Source organism: Quercus suber, unplaced genomic scaffold (genome assembly GCF_002906115.3).
Source record: "Quercus suber isolate HL8 unplaced genomic scaffold, Cork oak 2.0 scaffold_790, whole genome shotgun sequence".
NCBI lineage: Eukaryota > Viridiplantae > Streptophyta > Magnoliopsida > Fagales > Fagaceae > Quercus > Quercus suber.
In genome coordinates, this window is record NW_027070226.1 from 204,084 (window position 1) to 215,826 (window position 11,743).

Consider the following 11,743-nt stretch of genomic DNA (forward strand, 5'->3'; position numbering starts at 1 on the left):
CCTAAATAGATTCGTCTCTAGGGCAATAGAAAAGTGCATGCCATTCTTCAAGGTATTGAAAAAAGCCTTTCTATAGAATGACAAATGCAAGGAAGCCCTTGCCAAGTTAAAGGAGTACTTGACGAAACCACCTTTATTAAGCCCCTCGGTGATGGGAGAGATGTTGTTCCTCTACTTAGCAGTATCCAATACTGCAGTAAGTTTTGCACTAATTAGAAAAGAAAGGAACATTTAGAAGCTAGTTTATTATACCAGTCACGCATTCCAAGGAGTAGAAGCAAGTTACCCAAGGATGGAAAAGATAGCTTTCATATTATTGGTCGCCTCCAGAAAGCTCCGTCCTTATTTCCAAGCATACCCCGTCGTCGTCATAACAGACCAACCCATAAGAAAGACAATGAACAAGATAGATGCAGCAGGATGACTCATTCAATGGGTAATTGAATTAGTCTAGTTTGACATCAAAAATCGACCTCGAGTAGCAATCAAACCCCAAGTACTGGTGGACTTCATTGCATAATTCACTTACCCCTGCAAGGAAGAAGAACCCCCCATAGAAATATGGACGGTCCAAACAGATGGGTCAACCACGAAGAAAGTGGGAGGAGCAGGAATAGTTCTTATACCTCCAGAAGGAGAAACACTAAGGTATACAGTCAGGTTACAATTCACAGCAACAAATAACGAGGCAGAATATGAAGCATTGCCAACAAGGCTGAGTCTAGCAAAGGCTCTAGAAGCAAGGAACTTTATTGTCCAAGCTAATTCTCAGCTAATAATTGGACAGGTGAAGGGAGATTATGAAGCCAAAGAAGAAAGGATGTAGAAGTACTTAAAGATCATCCAACGATTCTCACAGCACTTTGACAGTTTGGACTTTGTGCAAATTCCTCGAGCCAAAAATTCAGAAGCTGACTTTCTAGCAAGATTAGCCTTGTTGGACGATTACAATGTGACCTCCGAACTATGTGTAGAGATAAGGGGGCAGCTGAGCACAGAAGGTGAGCAAGTTATAAAGATAAAAAGCAAGACAAGTGGATGATTCCTATCATCCGTTACTTGAAAGAAAGATTGCTCCCAAAAGATAAGACGGAGGTAAGGAAGATACAGATCAGGGCAGCTCGCTTCGTCATCATTGACAACGTATTGTATAGAAAGGGGTATTCACTCCCATATCTAAGATGCGCCAGTTCAGAAGAAGCAGACTATGTGCTCCATGAGATACACAAGGGAACCTGTGGAAAACACGCCGGGGCAAGATCCTTAGCAGGAAAGAAGTTTAGAGCAGGATATTACTGGCCAACCCTTCAGAAAGATGCGTACAATATCGTTAGAGCATGCGACATGTGTTAACGCTTCGCAAATGTCTAGACGAGACCATGAGAGACGATGACACCCATCTCCTCACCAGAGCCCTTCGCCTTATGGGGAATTGATATTATGGGACCATTCCCTCTAGGGAAGAAGCAATTCAGATTTCTAATAGTCACAATTGATTACTTCACAAAATGGGTAGAAGCAGAGTCGGTGACAACGACAACAAAGGCTAAAGTCACAAGCTTTGTGTGGAAAAACATCATTTGCAGGTTTGGAGTCCCACATGTCATAATATCAGACAATGGAAAGCAGTTTGACAACCCCAAGTTTTGAAAATTTTGCCAAGACTTAGGAGTCAAGAATCACTATTCTTCTCCGAGACACCCTCAGGCCAATGGCCAAACAGAAGTGACAAATAAAAGCTTGCTCAAAATTATCAAAACTAGGCTTAAGGGGGCAAAGGGACATGGCCTGAAGAACTACAAAATGTCCTTTGGGCATATAGGATGACCACAAGAGTTCTAACAGGAGAAACACCATTCAGACTAACATTTGGCACTGAGTAGGGGTGGTAATTCATGTTCGCGTGTCAAGTTCATGTCGGGTTGAGGTGTGAGTATTATGTTATATGGGTCAACCCGAACCTGACCTGTTTACTAAACAGGTCAGGACTCCTCAACCCTAACATGACCTGTTTATTAAATGAGCAACCCGACACGACATGTTTAACCTGTTTAATTAGTAGGTCAAGTTAAGATCAACACACAAAATTATCAAAACTAGGATTAAGGGGGCAAAGGGGGCATGGCCTGAAGAACTACAAAATGTCCTTTGGGCATATAGGATGACCACAAGAGTAATAACAAGAGAAACACCATTCAGACTGACATTCGACACTGAGTAAGGGTGGCAATTCGTGTTCGCAAGTCAAGTTCGTGTCGGGTTAAGGTGTGAGTATTATGTTATATGGGTCAACCCGAACCCGACCTGTTTAATAAACAGATCAAAACTCCTCAACCCTAACACGACCTGTTTATTAAACGAGTAACCCGACATGACATGTTTAACCCGTTTAATTAGTAGGTCAAGTTAAGATCGACACAAATAGCCTGTTACTAACCTGTTTGATTATGATTCAAACAACCTGTTTAATTAAACTTATCCTGAATAACCTACTATCAACTCCCATGTATCTAAATTTATAATTCAACCATAAATCAAGTAATAAAAATTCAAATAATAACAATAGCAAATAATTCTTTCATTCCTTCAAAATAAAATTACTAGTCCAAAAGGTTCCAACCTCCATACAATCAAATTCAAATTCAATAATATGTCAATGTTCTATAATAAAAAGCCAAGATTATTACATGGCATCCAAGTGCCATCTCAAAAACAAAAAGACAAACCAAAATAATTACATGGCAAATCAATATTTCCATGATGGCAAAAAAATCCAAGTCCAACCATCCAAGTGCCACATCCAAAAGTAAAAGACATCACTAATTAAGAAATTGGATTAAAAGAGATTGAGGGTCCCATTGAAGAGGTGTCTTCCATGTGCTCATCCTTATTGATATTCATGTCCATTATATCTTCAATGAGCTCTTCCAACTGTAATTGTGCAAGTTCTACATCAAAAAATGTAATGAAACATTAAAAACTTATCAAAGCATTATAAATAAGAAATTTAGAAATTATGGGTAATCAAGCAATTGAATCAATTAAGTAAATAATAGTAATTCACATATTAGTAATTAGTAGTAATGAACTTGGATGAATGTGGATAAAAATACAGTTGTACCTAGACAAATTTAAGTTTTAAAAAATAATACATATCAACTCTGCATTAAGCAGAACTTAACCTGTGAGTTTTAAAGCTGAAAAGAGCTTTACAAGGAAGTACTAAAATTTGAACTTTTAGAAAAGCTCCATAAAATTTAGAGTTCGTATTTTACAAATTAATAGCTATAAAACACTAATTTCATAGGTAAAGTTTTAGTTTCTACCACAATGTCATAAAGAGAAAAGGAGAAGAAATTCCATGATCCTACATAGATATCGACAGCTAGTTGGACAACAAAGATAGGATAACACATCATAGATATTGTCTACTGTGTACCAAGTCTGCCAAATAACATCTATAAACTATTATATTATGTCCATAGAGCAAAGTTTCTGCCATTTAAAGTTGACATAATATGGGAAATCTAACATATATGAAATTTGACATATATATTATTTTCTTTTTAAAAAATCATCATAAAACTTATAACTCATTCAACCAACATGTAAATAAAAAGTACATTGCCTATATCTGCACATAACCAATCTTTGCTACAAACCAATGCCTCCACAACATCAGGTTTAAGTGCACTCCTGAATTGATCAATGACTCGTCCCCCAACACTAAAAGTGAATTCTGAAGCAACGGTAGAAATAGGGATGCTGAAATCATCACGAGCCATAGCAGCAAGTTCAGGATACCGAAATTCATTTCCTTTCCAAAAAGCAAGAATGTCTAATTTTGCATTCCTATCAACTCTTGGTTCATCCAAGTAGAGCTCCAATTGAGTTTTTTATGCCTGCCTACCCATATCCATACTATGAAAAGAATCAAATTCCTACATAAAAAAACAACATAATAGATATTAATTTAGGCAAAATATAAATAACATAATATAAATAAATAAAAAAGAAAAAAAAAAACATGCGTCATAAACAAAGATCCCTCATTAGCATATTGTTCTTTAGTTTCATGAGTAGCTTGACCAACCATTTCAGAAGATATTGAAGGTGCAAAAACATTACTCACATACTTCCCAAACAAAGCAAATAATTTTTCACGAACCTTCAAATATTGGAGTGAACTAGCATGCCCATAAAGTTTCTGATAGCACCAATCAATAAAGGGCAGCTTATACCTAGGGTCCAAGACCACTGCTATGGCCAACACAACACTAAATTCTATCCAATTCTTCTCAAATTTCACAAGCATTTGATCTGCCATTTTGCTCATATAATCATCCTCACTATCACTTTCTTTCTTCAAGGTAAAATAAACAATGAAAACTTGTCGAAAATATAAGTTAGCTGTGGGATATTTTGTGCCAGAAAAGACCAATGTCGCATCATAAAAAACAGCCAAAAACTTTTTAATTTTTTCTGCCTTTTCCCACTCACCACCAGTAGGATAGTGCTTAAAATTGTAATCAGTTAACTCTAGGTGTTGAAAAGCACGTCAATAAGAGAGAGCACTTTGAAGCATTAAAAAAGTTGAATTCCATCTAGTAGGCACATCTTGCCTTAAACCTTTCTTACCATCCAAATCCATTTGCTAACAGATTCATAAAAACTCTTTTTCCTCCCTTGTGAGCCTCTTACATACTTAATGCTTTCAAGAATTTTTTGAACAACATCAATTTCTTTCAAACCATCTTGTACAACCAAATTGAGAATATGAGCACAACAACGAAGATGAAAAAATTCACCATTACAAACAAGTGATTTCTTATTTTTCAATTGAGTTCTAAGCATGTCAACAGAAATTTCATTGGAAGAAGCATTGTCCAACGTCACACAAAAAATCTTATTCTCAATGCCCCACATAGATAGCAATTTATAGACTTTTTCAAACAAAGACACACCGTTATGTGGTGGTGGCATAAAGCAAAAGTTCAAAACTCTTTTCTATAAGACCCAATTAGCATCAATAATATGAGCTGTAACACACATATAACCATCAGTTGCTATAGAAGTCCACAAATCAGATGTCAAACAAACTCTACTGGGAATAGATTTCAACACAGATTTCATCCTTTCTTTTTCCCTCTTATACATCTTAACCATATCATTCTTAGCAATATTTCTAGAGATATTAGGGAAATCAACACACAAATATGAAAATATTGCTCGTATACCAACATACTCAACAAACCAGAAAGGTAATTTATGCATTATAATTGCAGCACATAACAACTCCCTAAATGTTGCAGGATCAAATTTAGATGAACTTACAGATATTGCATTTTGGCCAAGTATAAGCTGCCCAACATCCGTTGTTTCTTTTCTTGGACATACCTTCAAATGCCGCTTCAAATTTCCAGTACCATATGCTTCGGCAACAATATATACCTTTCCACACTTCTTGCATTTGCATTTAGGTTTTTCCTCATCTTTTGTGGGAAGCATCTGAAAGAAATGCCAAACGGTTGAAGTCCTCCTCCTTTTCTTGTCTTCGTTATTTGTCTTATTCTTAGACTTAGTCTTAGCCTTCTTTGGTGGAGGAAGTTCAGCCACTTCATCAAGTTCATCTTCCAAGCCAAGGTATTCTCTTTCATACTCAATGTCAATAGGAATCAGCTCATCACTTTCCATCTAGACCGATTTAAAGAAAAATTATTGATCAGAAATGTAGTAATTCTAAGATGACAGAAACAAATAAAATTGAAAAGAAATCATAAAGAACAACAAATAAATTTAAAATCAACAAAACAAACAAACAAATCTACTATAACATTACAGTGATTAACACAAAAAAACAAATGGATCTTCAATTATTTTATTTTAAGATGATAGAAACAAAAAACACTTGAAATTAAATCATAGAGCAAGATAAATTATTTTAAATCAAAAAAAAAAAAAAACATATCTACTTTTATTTTTTATATCAGTAAAAAAGATCTCTTATTATGTACTAAAAATCAACAATATAGTGATTACTGGTATACTAAATAGTGCAACAAGAGTGACAAATATTTTTCTGCACAGTGGTGTTTTCTGCACAATTTTGTTTTTCTGCAGTGTAATTTTTCTGCGCAATGTCATTTTTCTGCAGTGTTTTTCTGCATAGTATTATTTTTCTGCTGTGTTTGCTTTCTATGGTATTTATTTTTTTTTTTTTGCAAAATAAATCTGGTTTTTCCCTATTTTGATGTTACATGTACTGTTTATCATATAGTATCTAATATAATTTCTATCTTTTATCTCCAAAAAAAACCAAAAAAAAAAAAAACAATCAACATGATAGTGATTAACAAAATAAACAAGCTGATCTACAATTATTTTATTTTAAGATGACAGATACAAAGAAACTTATAAAGAAATCATAGAGCAAGACCTAGTTATTTTAAAATCATCAAAAAGAATACAAACAAGTCTACTATTGATACTAAACAATCAACATGATAATGATTAACACAATAAACAACAAAATCTACAATTACTTAAAATTTCATAAGTACGAAAACAAAATGAAAATATATAACATATATACCTTCCTAGGGGATTCGATGGTTGAAAGCTGAAGAAAAAGAACTGGTGAAGCTGTGAAGTCGTGAAGGAGAACAAAAAGTAGAAAGGGCAGCCACGGTTTTGAGGTAAAGAGAGAGTAGAGGGTTGAGAGACATGAGGTGGCTAGGGTTTTGATTTTATAGTGTAGATTGTAGAACCTGTATCTGTAGGAAAGGCTGGAGTTTTGAGGAGAAGAAGAAGAGTCGGAGGAGACAGAGTAATGACTGTTGATGAAAACGAAGAGACACAAGGTTCAGCAGAGAGGTGTTAGGTCTGGTTTTGAAGAGAATAAATCATAGCTAAGCTTATATACCTAGGTTTTAAGGATGAAATTGTAAAATTCCCTTTATAAGCTAATCAGGTCAAACGGGTTCAATAGGTTGAACACGAACACAACCCGTTTAATAAACGAGTTAGCTATGTCAACCCAAATTTGACCCGAACCCGTTTAGTCTCAACCCATGACCTGTTTATAAACAGGTTAGCCATGTCGAGTTCGTGGGTCGTGTCAGATTTTGCCACCCCTAGCACTGAGGCTGTCATACTAGTGGAAGTAGGACTAACGAGTTATCGAGTCAAAACATATGAAGACCAGAAAAATCAGTAGGAGCTTAACAGCAATCTGGACCTAGTTGATGAAGCCAGAGAAGAAGCTATGAAGCCAATGGCCAAGCATAAGGAAGCAATGGCCAGATATTATAACAGAAAGGTTAAGGTGAGAAGGTTCAACACTGGAGACCTCATCTTGAGGAAGGTGTCACAAGCAATAAAGAATCCATCCTAAGGAAAACTTGGACCAAGCTGGGAAGGCCCTTATGAGGTAATCCGTCATTCCAGAGAAGGCTTTTACTACTTGAAGTCTTTACACAGCCAGGAACTACCTCGACCATGGAACATAAAACACTTGAAGAAGTACTACCAGTAAGAAACGCTTTACATTTCAAGTTGCCTAACTTTCATATCAGTATGTATGACAACCATTACTTTCGTCATTCATAAAGTCAATAATACATGAAAGCATTATCCATGCATATTTGTCAATAATTAGCCATGATCTGCCATGTGCAATACATACTTATCAACAGTCACCCATGATCTATCACAATCAAAATGTGTGCAACGCTTAGGAGTCATCCTTGGGAGACGTCTCAAAGATCTCTGTCACCAAAAAGCTATTCACGCACAGTCAATGGTATCATAGCCATTAAATTTGTTGGTACACAACTACCAAAGTCGACTAAATCAGAGTTGTTCAAATACAACCAACATAATCGTCATTCAAGATGAAATGAAAATGGTTAACCTAAAAGATGCTCCTATACCACGACTCTAAGTCACGAGTAGAGCACAACATCGTCATTCAAACATGACTCAATAAAACGCTGTTCAAACACAGCTCAAAAATACTAAATTGTTCAAATACAACTAACATCATCATTCAAACATGACTCAATAAAATGCTGTTCAAACATATCTAAAAAATACTAAGTTGTTCAAACACAACTAACATCGTCATTCAAACATGACCTAATAAAACGCTATTCAAACACAACTAAAAAATACTAAGTTGTTCAAACACAACTAACATCGTCATTCTAACATGACTCAAAAAAAGGCTGCTCAAAAACAGCTAAAAACACTAAGTTGTTCAGACACAACTACCATCGTCATTCAAACATGACTCAACTAAAAATTGTTCAAACACAGCTAAAAAATGTTAAGTTGTTCAAACACAAATAACATCATCATTCAAACGTGACTCAAGCATAGCTAAAAAAATGTTAAGTTGTTCAAACACAACTAACATAGTCATTCAAACATGACTCAGTAAAAAGCTGTTCAAATGCAGGTTAAGTATGAGAAAGTTGTTCAAATACGAGCTAAAACTAAAAGTTGTCTCAGCACAACTAACATCGTCACACAAGGTTTCCAAAGCATAAAAGAGTTGGCTACTACAACTAAAAGCAGGAAAACTGTAACCTAGTCTATCATCATCAAAGAAATTGTTTAGTTACCCAAAACAACGAGCCCAAAATAACTGTTTAGTTGCCTAAAACAACAGGCCTAGAAAGAAATATTGTTCTTGCCTTGCAAGGAAATGAAAAGAAAAAGGAAAAGTTACTGTTTGTCAGGGACAGAATCTGTAGGGGTTATAACAGTGGCCTTCTTTATTCCCTTGGCAACGTTTATCGTTTCCTCCGTCACATTCTCCACGGTGGCCTCAGCAAACAGGAGCTCTTTCTCAACGTCGTCCATGGCCAGACCAAAAAGGTCTAAGCCAAGGTGGTGTTTTGCCATCCATTTCATGAGAAGGTCAAAGCCCTCTACGTAGTACTTGCACAATTCATCAGAATACTCGTCAGAGTCTTTGAAATCCTGTATCGTCATGGCCCCAACGTTCTCCAGCTTCAGCTCCAGGTCACCAATTTGCTTGTCTTTCAGTTTGCAGAAATCCTTCTCCACTTGTAGGCTCTTCTCCAAGGTTACCATGCGCTCTTTGTCATTCTTAGCCTCGGCAATAAGGATAGCAACCTTGTTCTTAAGCGTCTCATTTTCAGCAGATAAAGACTTGACAAAAGGCTCAGATGTAGCCACCTTCTTTTCTAAATCCAAGAGCTTCCCAAAAACGAATAAGGACTCCCCCCAAGGCCTACAAAGAAATTTTCTTTTAACAAAAGAAAAAAAAAAAAAAAAAAAGAAGAAGCAGAAACGACCAACAACACATACCTGCACAAGCTTTTGGATGTGAGACAACATCACCTTATCAAATGACTTCACCATTAGAGGGTTCAAATCGTCCACAGAAAGTGCCTTGTGGGCCTTCAAAGCTACTGTGTTAGCATCATTCCAAAAGGTAGGAAGGAAGGATTTACCACTAGCCTTTTTCTTCTTCTTAATCTCCTCCCTACCAGAGGCAATCATCTCCAATGACGAAGTAGGAAAGGTAGGGTGCTTAGCAAGCAAGTAAGCAAGAGGAATTGACGTCACAAGGTCTTTCTTAGAAACATCACCAGTCTTCTTCTTAGACAAGAGACCACTGACGGTTCCACCCTTGGCCTTCTTCTCTTGAACCTTGGCTAATTTCTGTTTGCTAAACCTAGTCATCATTTCTGAAAGGACGAAACAAAAGTTAAAAAAAAATTAAAATAAGAAAAGAAAAGAATGAAGAAGGAAGAAACACGCACTCTTTTTCACAATTTCCAAACTTTTCCGAACCTTAGTAGATGGTTCCGAACCTAGAAAGTTCAATGACAAGTTCTGAGGAGAAATGAGCTCGTCAAAATCCTTGACGGACTCGAGATACTCCTTTAGTTTCTCAACACGATGCTGGTACCTCTTCTTTAGACGAGGACGCTAGGAAACTGCAAAACAAAGGCACCAATGATCCATCTATCATCGTCACTAATAAAGAAAGAGGAAAGCAATTGAAAAGATGAGAAAGACGCACCAGACACAAGAACACCCCAACTACAAAAAAACTTGAGGGCTTCGTCTAGATCCTCACCAGTGACGAACTCCCAATCACTTCTAGAGATAAAAAAGAAGTTTGGCTTCCGATTTCGGAGAGAAGATGGGTAATCAAGGATTAACCTAGAAGCCTTATCCCACGGCTTAAACTCATAATAGCCGGGGGTCCTTGGATTTTCTCACACGATAAAAGTGGAGGAATTCGTCCCTCCTAATGACATCCCCATCATTGGCGGACATCCATACCACCATACAAGAGACAAGAATCCACTAGAAGTTAGGCACTAATTGTGCCGGAGCAAGATGCAAGAAAAAAGTTTCCTAACAAAGGGGTGAAGAGGGAAACGAAGGCCGCTGGTAAAATCAGCCTTATAAAAACAAACCTCATCGACATAAGAGTGACAAGCTCTTTCTTCGTCACTCGGGGTCCTAATTTTTACAGAATCAGGGAACTGAAATCTATCCTCGATCTGTTGCTCGTCCTTCCCTGTGAGAAAACATGAGATAGTCCAAGTTTTATAGAGCGTGGGAACAGAAGTAGCTTCCAAGATCACACAATCATTAAAGGAAGATAACCCTGTCTCGAGACCACTAAACCTCACTTCAGACATCTTTAATAACCTAGCTACCCCAGCAGAATGAGAAACTAGAGGGAATAACAAAGAAAGAACGGAAGTGTACGGATAGTCCGCCCCTACAAAGAAACTAACTCTCTCAAGACATTCCCCCTCCACAAACTCGAGCAAACAGCCTAAATGAGCAAAAAAGAAAGCTATCAAAGGGCAAGCTACCCTAACAGTGGAATAAATCTACCATGGAAGAACCAAAAAAGAAACAGAAACACGAAGGACTTACCAGGTAACGCAGGATAGAGAAAGGGAGCTTGGAGAAGAAATAAACCCTAAAACGGAAACTGAATAAAGGAAAAATACAAGGAAAAGGAAAGAGGAGGGAAAAATGCAAAATAACTGGCCAAAACACGTGTGGGAAAACCAAGGCATGTCTGCACGACGAGCACATCCTGGACATACATGTGGCATTCAACTGCTCAAACATCAAAATCATCATAAATGCATAGCACACGGAATATGAAGTGTCAAACGGATTTGTTCTTATCTCGTCTAAAAGAAGAGGAAACGAACAAAGGGGGCAGCTGATGAACCAGAAATTTATGATCGTCATTACACGAAGATCGTCGTTCACCCAATGAAGACGTTACGCATTTATTACGCACATTGATGATGAAACATAACGGACGGAGCAATGGTCACAAAATGAGTTGTTAATCACCAGATAAAGATTTTGTAATGCATTAGCCGTTGAGCATGAATGCAGCACATCATTGCCCATTAATGAGGCACGTAAGTATAAAAGAGAAGACAACAGAAGTTAAAGGTACACATAAATACTCTACGAAATCACTCTTAACTCATTTTTCTCTCTAGAATCATTCTCCCTTACTGACTTAAGCATCAGAGGCAGTTTGGCTAACGCCACACCAGCATGTTACTCTTCCTCTTAGTTCATTTTGCAGGATTCTCATCCACGGAGACGACCCCATTCACAGCATCGTAAAATAAATCAATCTTGAACATATAATTTTATTTGGCGATGAGCATAAGCGGTAAGGGGGGGGGGGGGGGGGGGGGGGGGGTTTCCACAAACC